This window comes from Mustela nivalis, assembly GCF_964662115.1.
Source record: "Mustela nivalis genome assembly, chromosome: 17".
Taxonomy (NCBI): domain Eukaryota; kingdom Metazoa; phylum Chordata; class Mammalia; order Carnivora; family Mustelidae; genus Mustela; species Mustela nivalis.
Genome location: NC_139036.1, coordinates 35,496,814 through 35,510,327, shown reverse-complemented (window position 1 = coordinate 35,510,327; position 13,514 = coordinate 35,496,814). Strand labels below are relative to the sequence as shown.

At 41.0% G+C, this 13,514-nt stretch overlaps 1 pseudogene across 1 annotated transcript in view; it reads right to left on the bottom strand.

The window, feature by feature from the left end:
• Positions 1-9,023: 9,023 nt before the first annotated feature.
• The window catches only part of LOC309851444 (ragulator complex protein LAMTOR1 pseudogene), a 10,715-nt pseudogene continuing 6,224 nt past the window's right edge, over positions 9,024-13,514 (bottom strand). Inside the window, exon 2 of the transcript in view lies at positions 9,024-9,667. The product of the transcript in view is annotated as a ragulator complex protein LAMTOR1 pseudogene (transcript). The remainder of the gene's footprint in view (positions 9,668-13,514) is intronic.

The following is a 13,514-nucleotide window of genomic DNA, read 5'->3' as shown; positions in this document are numbered from 1 at the left end:
TCACGACCTTGAGATCATGAACTGAGCTGAAACCAAGAGTTGATGCTCAACGGACTGAGCCACCCAGGCGCCCCTCAGTGCATACTTTTAAGATCCCCACTTTACGGGTGGGAATGTTGAGAAACACAAACTGTAAATAACTTGTCAAAGATGATTAAGAGTTCGTATTGAAGGTGGAATTTGAATAGTGACTATCATCTTATTATATAGGTATTTTCTCCATTTTATTTATTAGATTTTTTCCTCTTCAGATAAATTGGGAAACTGCCCCCAACAGGGCAAAATTAGGAAGGAACTGAGGTAGGTTTTAAACTCCGATCTGTGGGATTCTTGCATATATGCTTTTCCTTCCGACCACATGGCTTCAGAGGCATCCTTGAACCTACTTTGCGTACCATTCTCTGGAAAGAGCAGACTGCAGCTCTCCTCCTCGCAAAGCTACACATTCTTGGAAATGGATGAGTGAGTACACAGGGCTTCTGCCCAGATTCAGGGTTCTTAGCTCATCTCTGCCACTCAGGAGCTCATCATCATCAGGAGCTAGATGATGATGGTCAGATCTCTGTCAAGGACCTGGGGTGAAGGAGTGAAGATCATCCCCTCTTCTTTATCACAGTGTGTTCTTTATCAGTGTGTTCACAGTGTGTTCCTTATCACAGAAGCACAGTGTGATTCTGTTCTTGAGTCTAGAGAAATTTAGACTGTGTGGCGGTGGGAGCATTGTTGGGAGAGGTAACTATGATCCTCTCGTTTTGAGCACGATGTGTTGGGTCTCACCCAAGTGCGCCCGGGGTTCATTTGTGCGTTAGCATGCATGTCTCCCAGTTTTCAAAAAATGTGGAGTGCTGAACACAATCAACGTAAGGTTGGCTCTACTCGCTATTATGGTAGTTTTCTCGAAAATGTTTCCATGGGACTACAACTGTCCTCCTTCCTCTGCCAGAACAGCAGTCAGGGGCAGTGATTTATGAACACAACTCTGTACTCGGGACCAGAGTTCTAATCCTGCCTCTGTCCCTTTGTAGCTGTGCAACCTTATGGACGGTTCCCCAACCTTTCTGGGTGCAGGTCCCTTTTGATGATTGGGGTGGTGTCTCCCTTATGCAGCTATTGTTAGAATGACACAAGTCCATTAAGTCAAAGTTCTCCGAGCAGTGCCTGGCACTCACTAGATGTTCGTTTATTATTGCTGGAGGTGTGTTACTATTGTACTCCCATATGTCTTCGAGCTGTTGCGTGGATAGTGAAGAAACATCAAAGCCAAGCTGTTGGATACCACCCGGGATGTCAAATCCAACAAGATCTGCTTGGGACAATGTCAGCAGAAGTGTTTGAACATGTGGTATGAGCAGTAGAGAGACACCTTTGTCATGTATCATGGGAACAGATCACTTAAATGTACAGATATAGAGTTATATAGAGAGATAGTTTTATAAAAATGGATTCATTCCACTGTTAAACTTCCTGATTACAGCACATACTATGTGTGGGTGTGTGTGTGTGTATCCATACATGGGTGATTACCTGCTAAGTAGTTTGCATGATGCCTGAGTACAGGAGTATAACATCCTCACCTGTCCTCATCCTCCAACCATCACCGTGCTGCCTCCAGCCAGGTAAGTTCACCGTATCACTGTTAACAGTTTTGTGTAAATCCTTTCCGTTCTGTTGCCATAAATAAATAATGCATTTCTTTGTACAGAAATGGGGTATTTGTTTTTCTGCAGTGTTTCTCATGACTTAATAATATACTGGAGAAATCTTTCCATGTGAGTGTATATATCTCTACTCATCCTTTTTAACCCCTGCATAGTATTTCATGGCATAAATGCACCCTAATTTATTTTACTGTACTTTCCCTATTGTCAGACATTTTAGTGGTTTTCTGGTTTTTACTATGAGATCAGTACTTCAACATTGTCACGCATCTATTTCCATGCACACAGATGCACATTTTTTTAGGATAGGTTTCTAGAGGTTAAGGGTTTAGGGGCACATGGTGTTTTATGAACTTTTTTTTTTTGTAATAATCACTGTTAAATATCTGTTCAACATGAGACACAGGACTAGGAGTTTAAGTGTGTTGTGTCCTTTATTCTTTATTGTCAACTCCAGCTGTAGGTGACAAAAAAAGGTTCCCGTAGACTAGGCAACTTAGGCCAGTCCGACTGCTGATAAATGGTATTAAATGTTCATTTTTTTGGTGCCCTTCTGAGTAATTTTTATGTTCAGAAAAGTCCATTCAGAGGTTTAAATTGTGTTTCAAAATTAATGTTTAATTTATTAAAGCAAAAAAAAAGTCCAATACCTTTCTTCCTTATGCTTTTAAGTTCAGCTGACACAGTGTGATTCTGTTCTTGAGTCTAGAGAATTTTAGCAATCACATATGAAGAGATTTTGCATAATGTTTACTTCCATTTACAGCCTTCATAATTAAACATCTTCAAACATTTTTACATGTTTAAAACTTGATAAACGGGATTTTTTATTTAAGCATTCAAATTGCTGACAAGCCTTCGCAACTGCTTGCATAACTCCTAGAAACCTAAAAAATAAAACATAAATATGCTGTATCTAAAGTCACTTTCTAGTGTTGAACATAAATTGAATATGATTTTAACTTAAAATATATATCCAAATCAGTTGCTTACACATATCAAATGAGAGTAAGAAAAGTAGAATCTTATTTTAATTGGCTGAATTACATAAAACATGAATATATAAGATTTTAAAATGTAGCAACTTTTTGTTTCAAATAATAATAATTTTATGGGTTTCGTTTCCTTAAATGTGTCTAGAATTCAGTCTAGATCTTCCCAGAATTTAAGATGCTGAACCATTAAAAATGGTGGGTTTTGTCCTACAATTTTAGGATTAAGTTCTAGTAATCATTTTTGGTGATTGAATTCTCAAATTGCTTAAGGTCATATAATAACCAGAAATTGGGTGGGGGCGATACTATCTAGCCTTTTTGTCAGTCCTCCTGACAAGATACACGGAACTCTGTCTAGTCACTTTGTTAATTACCAAAATGAGCTATATGTTCATCTCCAACATTTTGTAAGAAGTACATTTCAAGAGCAGAAGAAGCTGAAAGTTTGTTACTCAAAATGTAATGTTTAAAAACACATATTGAAATTAACATTAGCTCATTTTCCTTAAGCTTCTGAGACTAATTGAACAGATGCCTTTAAATGAAAAGTTAACCGAAAAATTAACAGACAGTTGTTAGTCTTTTTAAAATATATTTCTCAGAAATGGAAGCAAAGAATTCCTTTAATAATGTACACTAAAGTTAATTTTTTTAAAGCCAGTCAGTCTGTTTTCCTTTGCTCTTTACAAAGCTAGAGTAGGACCCAAGGCCCGGATCCTGGTGAAATAAACAAGGCACCCAGGGAGGAAACTTCAAGAAGGCACTCACCATGGGGGTCATACCCGTATCCACTCTATCCTTGCCTGACCCTGATGGTGAGTGGTGCCTCCCTAGTCTCACCCTGGCTTTCATTCTCATCCATAATCCTAGCCCCAGTAAAACTTCCTTGAAATTGATGATATCTCAAATTAAAATTAAAGACGATTCTTGCGTTAGAATACAGCACAGTTTCTGTTGCAGAACTCAGAAGAAGCTCAGAATGATGGCCATTGCTATAATGAAACTTCTGTCTTTCAGAATAGACTTCTTCATGCTTACATAAAATGAAAAATAGGTATAAAAATAAATGCTGAATCCTTTCTTATTCCAGTGAGAAGTCATAATCCTCCAGGGATAAACGGACATTTTTTTTTTTTTTAAAGATTGTATTTATTTATTTGACAGAGACAGTGAGAGAGGGAACACAAGCAGGGAAAGCAGGAGAGGGAGAAGCAGGCTCCTTGCCCAGCAGAGCTTAATCCCAGGACCCTGAGATCATGACCTGAGTGTAAGGCAGATGCTTAAGGACTGAGCCACCCAGGCGCCCCTAAATGGACACATTTGCAAACAGAAGCTGTGCATTAGTTCCCTAATGAGGTAACAAATTACCTCAAATTTAGTGGTTTAAAACAGCACAGACTCAACATCTTCTAGAGTCAGATGTCCAGAGTCTCACAGGCTAAAATCAAGGGGTCATCAGGGCCGGGGGCTCTCTTAAGGCTCCAAGAGAACCAACCCTTCTTTTTTTTCTTTTTTTTTTTTTGCCTTTTCCAGCCCCTGATGGCATCTGCATTCCTAGGTGTATCTTCTGCTCAGTCTTCTCTTCTTTTCTTACTGACTCTTTTACTTCCCTCCTTCTAAGAACCCTCCAGTGATGACCCTGGGTTCACCCAGGATCAGGATAAGCTCTCGGTGTCAAGATCCTTAATTTAATCACATCGGGAAAATCCTTTTATCCTAGGAAGTAACGTACTTGCAGATTCTCAGGATTAGAATAGGAGCATTTTCTGTCTGGCATGACCCCATTCCACCTTATTAAGAGATGCATTTTAAGTGAAGTTTGAATACTTAATGAAAAACGTTTTAGTAACACAGTTTTTTCTATCTCTAAACTCAGTTCTGTGTGAATTATAATAGTATGAATATCTCAACTCGAAGACCTGAATTTTAAAAATTAGACGCTTATGGTTACCGAAAAATGCAATAAGCAAATTGTACAACATCTAATTTTTCATTATACAACAGTGTGCAAGAATGACAGTGTGGCAGTCCTTCAAATGTAAAAATATGCTACACAAGGATACAGTTCTATTAGGATGTGAAACAGATCCGTGAATTCAAAAGCAAAGTGAAATGATACGAAATTTTTAAATGTTAAAGACCTATTTCATGTCCTCTATAAATGGATAAAGGCATGTGTCAGATCGTGAGTGGTATTTAGAGTCCTTTGAATATATTGAAAATACAAAAAACCCTTATTTTCAAATATTAATATTTATAACATGTTAGAAATTATGTACTTTACAGTTGTTTGATCATATGATAGAAACTTTGAGGTGAAAATATAAAATTGTATAATAGGCTACCTAGTTCCAAAATATTTTATAAGATAAATGAGCAAAAAGTTTGTAGCCTGAAGGTGTAGGGTCTTAATGTCATACTGAAATATTGTTCTAGGTCAAGAGCTGCCCACCAGTGTCAGAGACTGCTACAAACAGAGTTTGATGCATGATTAGCATGTAAACTTTTCAATCTCCATCTCTCTTGAGTCCTTATCTGTGGATGGTGGTAATAGCACTAGCTTTGTTAATACCTAATGGAGAAAATTGTCTAATTTTTTTTCATAAATGAAAAAGTACAATACAGATTATAGTTATTAATGTTGTTTACTCTTATGTAAGTACTAACCAGTAACAGGGCTTTTCCTGAACCCTTTGTTTTGGAGACAATTTTGCCATGAACCTGCTTTTGAGAAGATCAAAAGATCAAGTAGGAAATCCTGACAAATGCTCCTCTTCTCGCTCATTAAATCTCCCTAAGGGATGACTTTAATGGGAACAACTGGTGACTGTTTACTGAGTTGTAAAAGTTCAGGTCTTTGGAGATTTTCATTTTACACAGTCTTTCAAAGAGGGATTTTAAAGGTTACATTGAAATATGTCATCCTTACTCCTCAGTCTTCATGCCTCTGACCTCAGAAGGACACCGATAATAGCTTCGAGAGAGGGGGGATTTGCTACTCTCTAGAGGCATTGGCCATAATTACTTGGTGGGAAAAGCTAATGATTTTCTCACTTGTGAGAAGACTGGAGCTTCCATTGGTTGTCATCCGTTTGGTAAATTGAATGGCTTTTCTTATGGTAATGTAGAGAATGAATGAACTGCACATTAAGGAGCTGTCTGAATAGGGAAATGTATTGACGTTTCAGCATTATCTGAATTGTGTGTTAAGAGTGGCTTTGTCAAATTAAAATGAATGGCAGGTCAAAGCAAGAATTAGAGACACTCTTCCTCATTACTCAGAAGACATATTAAATGTTCTCTAATTCTAAGAGTCCAAAAAATATTAACCAATTTAGATTACAGACCCAAGTTTTCTTTATGGGGCTTGTGTTGGAAACATGGAGAAATGAGAGGTTGCAACAAACCTTAGCAAAGGCAACTCTTGCCTCTTATTTTGATGCTTTCCACCAGTTTTGTGTCTCAGCTCCTTACATACAGAGAGGGCGGCTTTGTGTGGTAGACGTGGCTTCAACCGGAGTTCATGAGAATCTGATTCCCTTTCTTCTAATTTACCCTTACATATGTGGCTAGTCACTTTATTTCTCTGTTTCTCATTTGTGAACTTCTAGCTGTTGAGTCAGAGCAGCATTATTTTTTTCTATACCAAGCTACATACAAATTACGAGCATAGCTCTGCAGGAACCCCACCTCCACCACCACCCTCCACCCCTCACTGTTGTGGTATTTTTTTCTTCTTGATGCTGGGCTTCAGATTCAGAGAAAGCCCAGCACTGATTTTATGAGAAGAAATCCTCTTCCCATGAGCAGAAAGCCACATGACCTTTAGCATTTGTTTTCTACTCCAGAAAGCCATTGAAGTGTCATCGGGGGAGGTGGATATTATTATACAGCTAAGCTTGCATGTACTTTTATTGATTTTAAAAGTATATTTTTTGAGTGTGAAGTAACAGATAAAGAAGATAGATATCAGGAAGGAGAAGGGAGGAACGGAGATGCAATGTGACTTCCCCGAAGACCTCGAGTCTTTGCAAATTATCCTATGAAAGAAAAGGCTTAAAGTTTAAAGAAGCTGGAAATCTCTTCCAGATGGCTTGGAGTTGGTCAGGCCAACACTAGATGAGTTGGATTAGAACCTCAGAAGGGAAAGAAGAAAGGGGAAACCCTGGGGCCCACCTTCAGAATTTATTATAAGAAAATTTGCTAAACCTACAACCTCTTGATGAGCAGAAAGCCCTAAGCTAAGAACCATGTGAAATGCTGCTTGTTGAATGCTCTGCAGATAAAAGCCTGATTGTGAAATGGGGAAGAGGGGTATGAGACTTGGAACACCAGCTTTAGAAATAATTGCATTTGCTGGGTATAGGGAAGAAAGCTGGATGTGGGGGTGATCGTCAAGGAGCCTCATTGTGGCTACAGGGGCTGCTCTGGCTGAGCAGTTTCTTAATGTGCCCTTGATCTTGAATTTTAAAGACTGCTGCTTTTTGCACATGAAACTGCCACCCACTCTTCTAGCAGCAGTTTGCCTGGTAGTGGGGAGCGAGACCAGGTCTGGAATACAGTCTCTACTGGTGATTGCTTTGTTGCTCATCAGATTCAGTTATTCGTGATTAAAAGTAATATGTCTTTAGGCCTCAAAAAAAAAAATAGGTAAATTTAACAATACTTGGAATGTTATTGCAAGTAACACAGCATTTAGCGTTAAGACATATTTCTGAACTCACTCTAAGAACTATACCAATGACTTCAACTTTTACCAAGAGTCTCACCTAAATTTATGTCAAAAGAATTATTATTATGTCAAAGGAAAAGGTTAACAACCATTTTTAAACTTCTGCTAGTTAGCTGACAACACCTTTGGAGAGAAAAAAATGATGCTTTCAATGATCAATTAATTCTAAGAAACTCATCAAGCTATTTTTTTCCCAAAGGATAGAGTCTTCATAGGAAGAATATAAATATCTCTTGTATCCAAGAGTCCTCAAAGATAATCCAGCTTTAGGTCTTTGTTTCTCTGTATGTCTACTTTCCTCTGGCAGAATTCCTTGGATAAAGATCCTGGCGTCTATCCTTCTCTTGGGTTCTTCCTTTGCTCCCTCTGGATTTTTTCCTGCAAAGGATGGAGCCCAGAAGCTTTGGAAGCTGCCTCTCCTCTAACAAAATCCTGTGACATGAGGCTCAAATCATCTCTGCTCTAGGCATTGGTACATAATCTCTTCTGCTCCCACGCTTGTCTCCTCTCCTTGGCTACAAGTGATCCCTTGGGTCACTCTTTCATCATTGTTAGGATAAGGAGGCTTGGAATTCAGGCATGAGTGTATGGAGACAGGAGCAAAGTGGGGGTTCAGTCTGTTTGGCTTGAAGATTCCAGTCATGGCTTTAGCTGAGCAAAAATATCCTACAAGCCCAAGTCTAGTCAAACAGGCCACTATGCTGAGCTCTCAAGTCAAAACCTCACAGTAATCAAGTAAGTGCATTTGCCTGTATTTTGGTCAAATAGCATCTTTGTTCTTGCTTTTTGTTGTCATTTTATGATAACACCTTGAACATCAATTTTGGCTTAGGAGGGAATTTGATGAAGATAGGTGCCTTTATTTTTCTTGAGATAGGCTGGAAAGGGTTGGTATTTGAACATCTAAGAACATAATTTGGAGATAAAGATTCTGTGTTCAATCTTTTTCTCGGTGTGTTGTATTTTAAATACCATCTGACACCACTTCTAGCATCTTTTATTCTAGGTCTAATCCTGGCCCAGCCCTGGAGGAGCCTGGACTCCTCAGTATTTCCTCTGTTGTCTGATTCTTCATTCCCTCTTCCTCCACTAGCTTCTTCTTTAGCCTGTAAACGTGCTCAAGTACTCAGTTGTCCTAAGAGAGTGAAACACCAAGGCCTGTGATGTGAATGTGTATTAAGCTGAAGTCACTCCTGTGGACGTGGCGGTTTAGGATGCCTGGCGACTTGGGGAATTTTGGTTTTGTTTCTTTTTTTTTTTCCTCCACAGATGAATACACTTCCTTGATCGAGGGCGCCCAATCAAAACAAAACCCCCAAACCCCAAACATGTAAAAACCCAGGGTGCTAGAAATACAAAGTCAGTTCATTCAAATTCAAGCTGGTCCAGACCCTGGTCACAAACCCTCGTGAGATGCATGTGAACACCAAGTCAAGGGGGTGGGGAAGGAGTAAGGCCAAGAGAAAGGATGGGATGGGGCCCCCACGGGCCCCCTAGGGATCACCCGCACAGTGGTACCTTGATCTTGCCAGTGACCGTGAAGACCTACTAGGCTCTGACCTTTTGATCCCCACCCCATCCCTGGTCAGGGCTTTGAACGCCAGGCCCAAATGCTTCTGCCCCTCCCTGGCTCCGTCCTCAAGCGCTGAGGCTTCCAGCCTCGCTCTTCGCCTCCTCCACGCTCTTCTCGGTGATTCGTAGCGGGTCAGGGTGCTGGGTGAGCCGTGCTGAAGCTGGGGTCCAGGGGAGGCAGGGTGAACACAGGGTAAGGGGAGAAGAAGAGCTGTCCAGCCATCCCTGTCTTCGCGGGATCCCAAACCATACAACCAGCTCCTCTTTTGCGTTCCCTGGGATGCACGGTAGGCAGGGGCAGCTCTCCTGGACACCTGCTGCGAGTCGGAGAAGGGGACGGGCTCGCTGGCCAGCCCTTGGTGGGGCTGGCTGGTGAGAGATGGCAGCGGCGTGGGAGCTGTACTGCCTTGCCGGGTCCATGTACGCACGCTGCTCCATGCCCCGGGAGGCTGCAGCAGACATGGCAGTGATGTTGCTGCCTGTCTCAGCAAGGATGGAGGAGAGCATCTGTGCGAGTGGGAGGCAGGCTGTGGTAGGTGGGCTCAGCTCCATTGAGGGCTTTGGTAGGGGGCCTGTTTGGGTCCAGCAGCAGCTTCTGTTCTCTCTGTCCCGGTCCCAGCCCTCCTTCTCGCTGCTGTAGCAGCACCCTGTGGCCAGGATGGGGCCCGCACTGAGGCGGCGCCGAGGAGAGATGGTGTGGGTTGGGAGCACTTCCAGTCACATGACCCATGGCTGCGTGGGTATTTAAGAAACTACATGTGTGAATAAGCACGAGTTAAGACTGTCCTTTGTAAACAGAGCCTGGTGCATACTCTCCATGATGTTTGTAACTTTGATATCTATACAGAGTTAAGAAAGGACACCAACTTCAGAGAGCCATACGTGCCATTGATGGGGATGCTTACTTATATGGGGAACAAGTTGTTTAGTAGGGTCATGTCAAAGAGCTATGGCATATGAGGTGATCTTTAAGCCCCTGAGTGTTCATTCTGCTAACACTGTATTTAAACCCTGAAATAGGAGAGGTAGACCAAAACCTAGGGGTCCTTAAAATGGTACGTACAAAACCAGGACCCCATTGGGAGCCTTGATGTGAAATGAAAAGTGTTAAAAGAGCTCTGAAAGTGGAATATCTTCTGGAAAATCGCTGTGCATCTCTTTATAAGGGAGAAATTCTGTGAGGAGGGTAGATTAGCCATTATTTTTTTTTTTAAGATTTTATTTATTTGACAGACAGAGATCACAAGTAGACAGAAAGGCAGGCAGAGAGAAAGGGAAGCAGGCTCCCTGCTCCCTGCCTGATGTGGGACTCAATCCCAGGGCCCTGAGATCATGACCTGAGCCGAAGACAGAGGCTTAACCCACTGAGCCACCCAGGCATCCCTAGATTAGCCATTATTAACACAACTGTACTAAAACAAGTATTTGCCTCACAGAATTTGAAATCAGAATCTTTGAGGGTGAGATTTGATCATTATATGCTTTTTTAAAAAATATTTTATTTATTTATTTGATAGGCAGAGATCACACGTAGGCAGAGAGGCAAGCAGATAGAGAAGGGGTGGGGAAGCAGGCTCCGCGCTGAGCAGAGAGCCTGATAAGGGTCTCAATCTCCCTGAGATCATGACCTGAGCCAAAGGCAGAGGCTTTAACTCACTGAGCCACCCAGGTGCCCTGCACAATATGCTTTTAAAAGATTCATCTGGAGACATTTATTTGTGCCTGACTTACACTTCATAACCTCTTGGATTTATGAAATTCAAGTGTTTCCCAAAAAAATCCTCCATTTAACAATGTATCTTCAGTGTACACATCTTTCTGTGGGGCATAATTCCAGACACAAGACTACCCAAGCAACAGTGAAAACAAATAAAACTGTGAAGCTGCAGAGACTTTATGGTCTGCTTGAACATCAGCATGGAGGAGCACTTGAGGGGTCTGGTCTTGGAACCCATGTTCTACAGACACAGATAGTAGTGATCCTGTGAGAACTCTGCCAACCACATGGTAAAGGGTTGAGTCCGGGCACTCTCAGGAGTTTTTCCATGGTCCCTCAAACACAAGTTTTGTCCCGCTGCAGACGCCAGTGGCTTGCTGCTTCTGCATGTGACAACAGGACTATAGTCTGCTGGCAGGGGACCTTTCAGGGAAGAAGGTATTCTGGACCCCTTCTGAAGACAGGGGTGATTGTAAACTGAAACTCAAAGCCCTGGAAAACACAGAGTTCATTATACTTGGCGCTGAATTAGCTTTCTAGAAGCTGTCTGTCTTGCGTGCTTGTGTGATGGGGTGCTGAGTCCTAGATGAGAAAAATCTTGCAACCAGGCTGATTGGTTCCTCCAGTAATGTATGCATTTCAAGCTTGGGGAGGCCCCTGGAACTACCTGGTAATTCAGACCTATTTCTCTTCCTTTCTCTGTTCCTCACAGTACTGTATCCTAAGAATTCCCCACATGCAATTCAGTGTGTTTTGAAAACACTGTTTTTGTAAGAGGCTACTTTCTATTCCATCATATGGTTGTTTTATAGTGTCTTTAAACATTCGCTTATTGTTGAGCATGGAGGTTGTTTCCAATTTTTAGTTATGAATAAGGTTTCCATGGATATCTTTGTGCTATATCTTGAAGAAATCTATTATTTCTTTACAATAGATTCCTACTTGTAGAATTACTAAGTGAGAGAGTAGAAAATTTAAATATGTATATGTACATAGTGTATAGGTTTATGATCTAAATAACACGTGTTTATTATAGAAGAAAGATGCAGATAAACAACTATCATCTATAATCCCAAGACTCTGAGATTAACACAGTTAACATTTTACTAAATCTTTTGGAAATGCTTTATGCATACCTAGTCATGAACTTTTTTCCCCTCAAAAACAAAAAACAAAAAAAAAAAACTTAAAAAAACCCACTCACTATATATACATCTTGCCAGATTTCTTCCAGAGGAGCATGACCATAGAAACTCCTACCTCCTGTATATGAGCACTTCCATTATTATAATTAAATAAATATGTTGGGAAGTAATAGCTCATCTTTATTAGAATTTATGTAACTCTGATGAGATCAATGATCATTGTGCATGTTGGTTTTTTCTGTTCTTTTCCCTTTTTATGGAGGATAATGTTATTTTAAAATATAAAAAAATACAGGGGGTGCCTGAGTGGCTCACCGGGTTAGGCCTCTGCCTTCAGCTCAGATCATGATCCCAGGGTCCTGGGATGGAGCCCCGCATCCGGCTCTCTGCTCAGCAGGGAGCCTGCTTCCCCCCCCTCTCTCTGACTGCCTCTCTACCTACTTGAGATCTTACTCTCTGTCAAATAAACAAATAAAATCTTGAAAAAATATATTTAAAAAAAGTACAAGGAAGAAAATAAGTCATAAGTCATTCAAATATCCATCACACAAAATTAACCATTGTTTTGTTTTAGTAAAATTTCTTTTTTTTAAAAAAAGATTTTATTTATTTATTTGACAGAGATCACAAGCAGGCGAGAGGCAGGCAGAGAGAGAGGGGAAGCAGAAGGAAGCAGAGGCTCCCTACTGAGCAGAGAGCCCGACACGGGGCTCGATCCCAGGACCCTGGGATCATGACCTGAGCCGAAGGCAGAGGCTTTAACCCACTGAGCCACCCAGGTGCTCCTAAAATTTCTCTTTTATAAGTTGTGTTACACAAGTAGTGTCTGAATACATTGTCTCTTTTTTAATAAAGAAGGCATCTTGTACATCAAACTAAAATCCCCTTGACTTTGATCTTTCAATAATTATTTATTTTTCTTTCCTAAGAACCTACATGCATTGAAGGAGTCTTTTTCTAAAAATTACATCTCTATTTCTTTATCTATCTCCATGAAAAGTATATAATAACGGTCTTGTGCCTGCACTGTTCTTCCACTCTTTTTTTTTTTCAGCCAACATGTTTCTGAAATATCCATATTGGTAATTTTGAACCACTTCATTCCTTTGAACTACCTCACACGCTGTTTGAATTCACAGTGTATGTATACATAGATTTATCCTTCCTCCTAGTGTTAGACATTTAGTTTGTATAATTACTTAAAAAGAAGTCTCCGTTCTCCCCGGGTATATGAGAATGTTTTATTTTTTTCAATAACTACAATAGCCCTGCTCTGTCAAGCTTCCTCCAGCCCCTTCCTGCTGAGTCCTGGGATCCCTTACTGGCAGCTCATTGGAGCCAGTGACGTCCCTTTCTGGTATTAAACCAGTTCCACTTCACTTCTTTAAGACTCAGTAATGTACCTTTTATCACTGTAATCTCCTCTTCGATTCCAGGCAATATCTTTCATTGCTGCACTCACTGGGTCATGATGTGGGTCTAAGGGTTTAGACTGGGGATTGGGGCGGGGGAATTGGTGGGAGGCAGAATGGACCCCACATTGGGCAGTTCACTGTAATGTCTTCTGTTCTCAGGCCCAGGAACCCTCCTTCCTCTACCTTGTTCCCACTTTTCCTTTCCATTCTTCTCTCTCTTGGTGTGAGCCCAAAGGAGCGAGGGGGATAAAACATGTCATCTGTTTAAGAGCCCAACGCG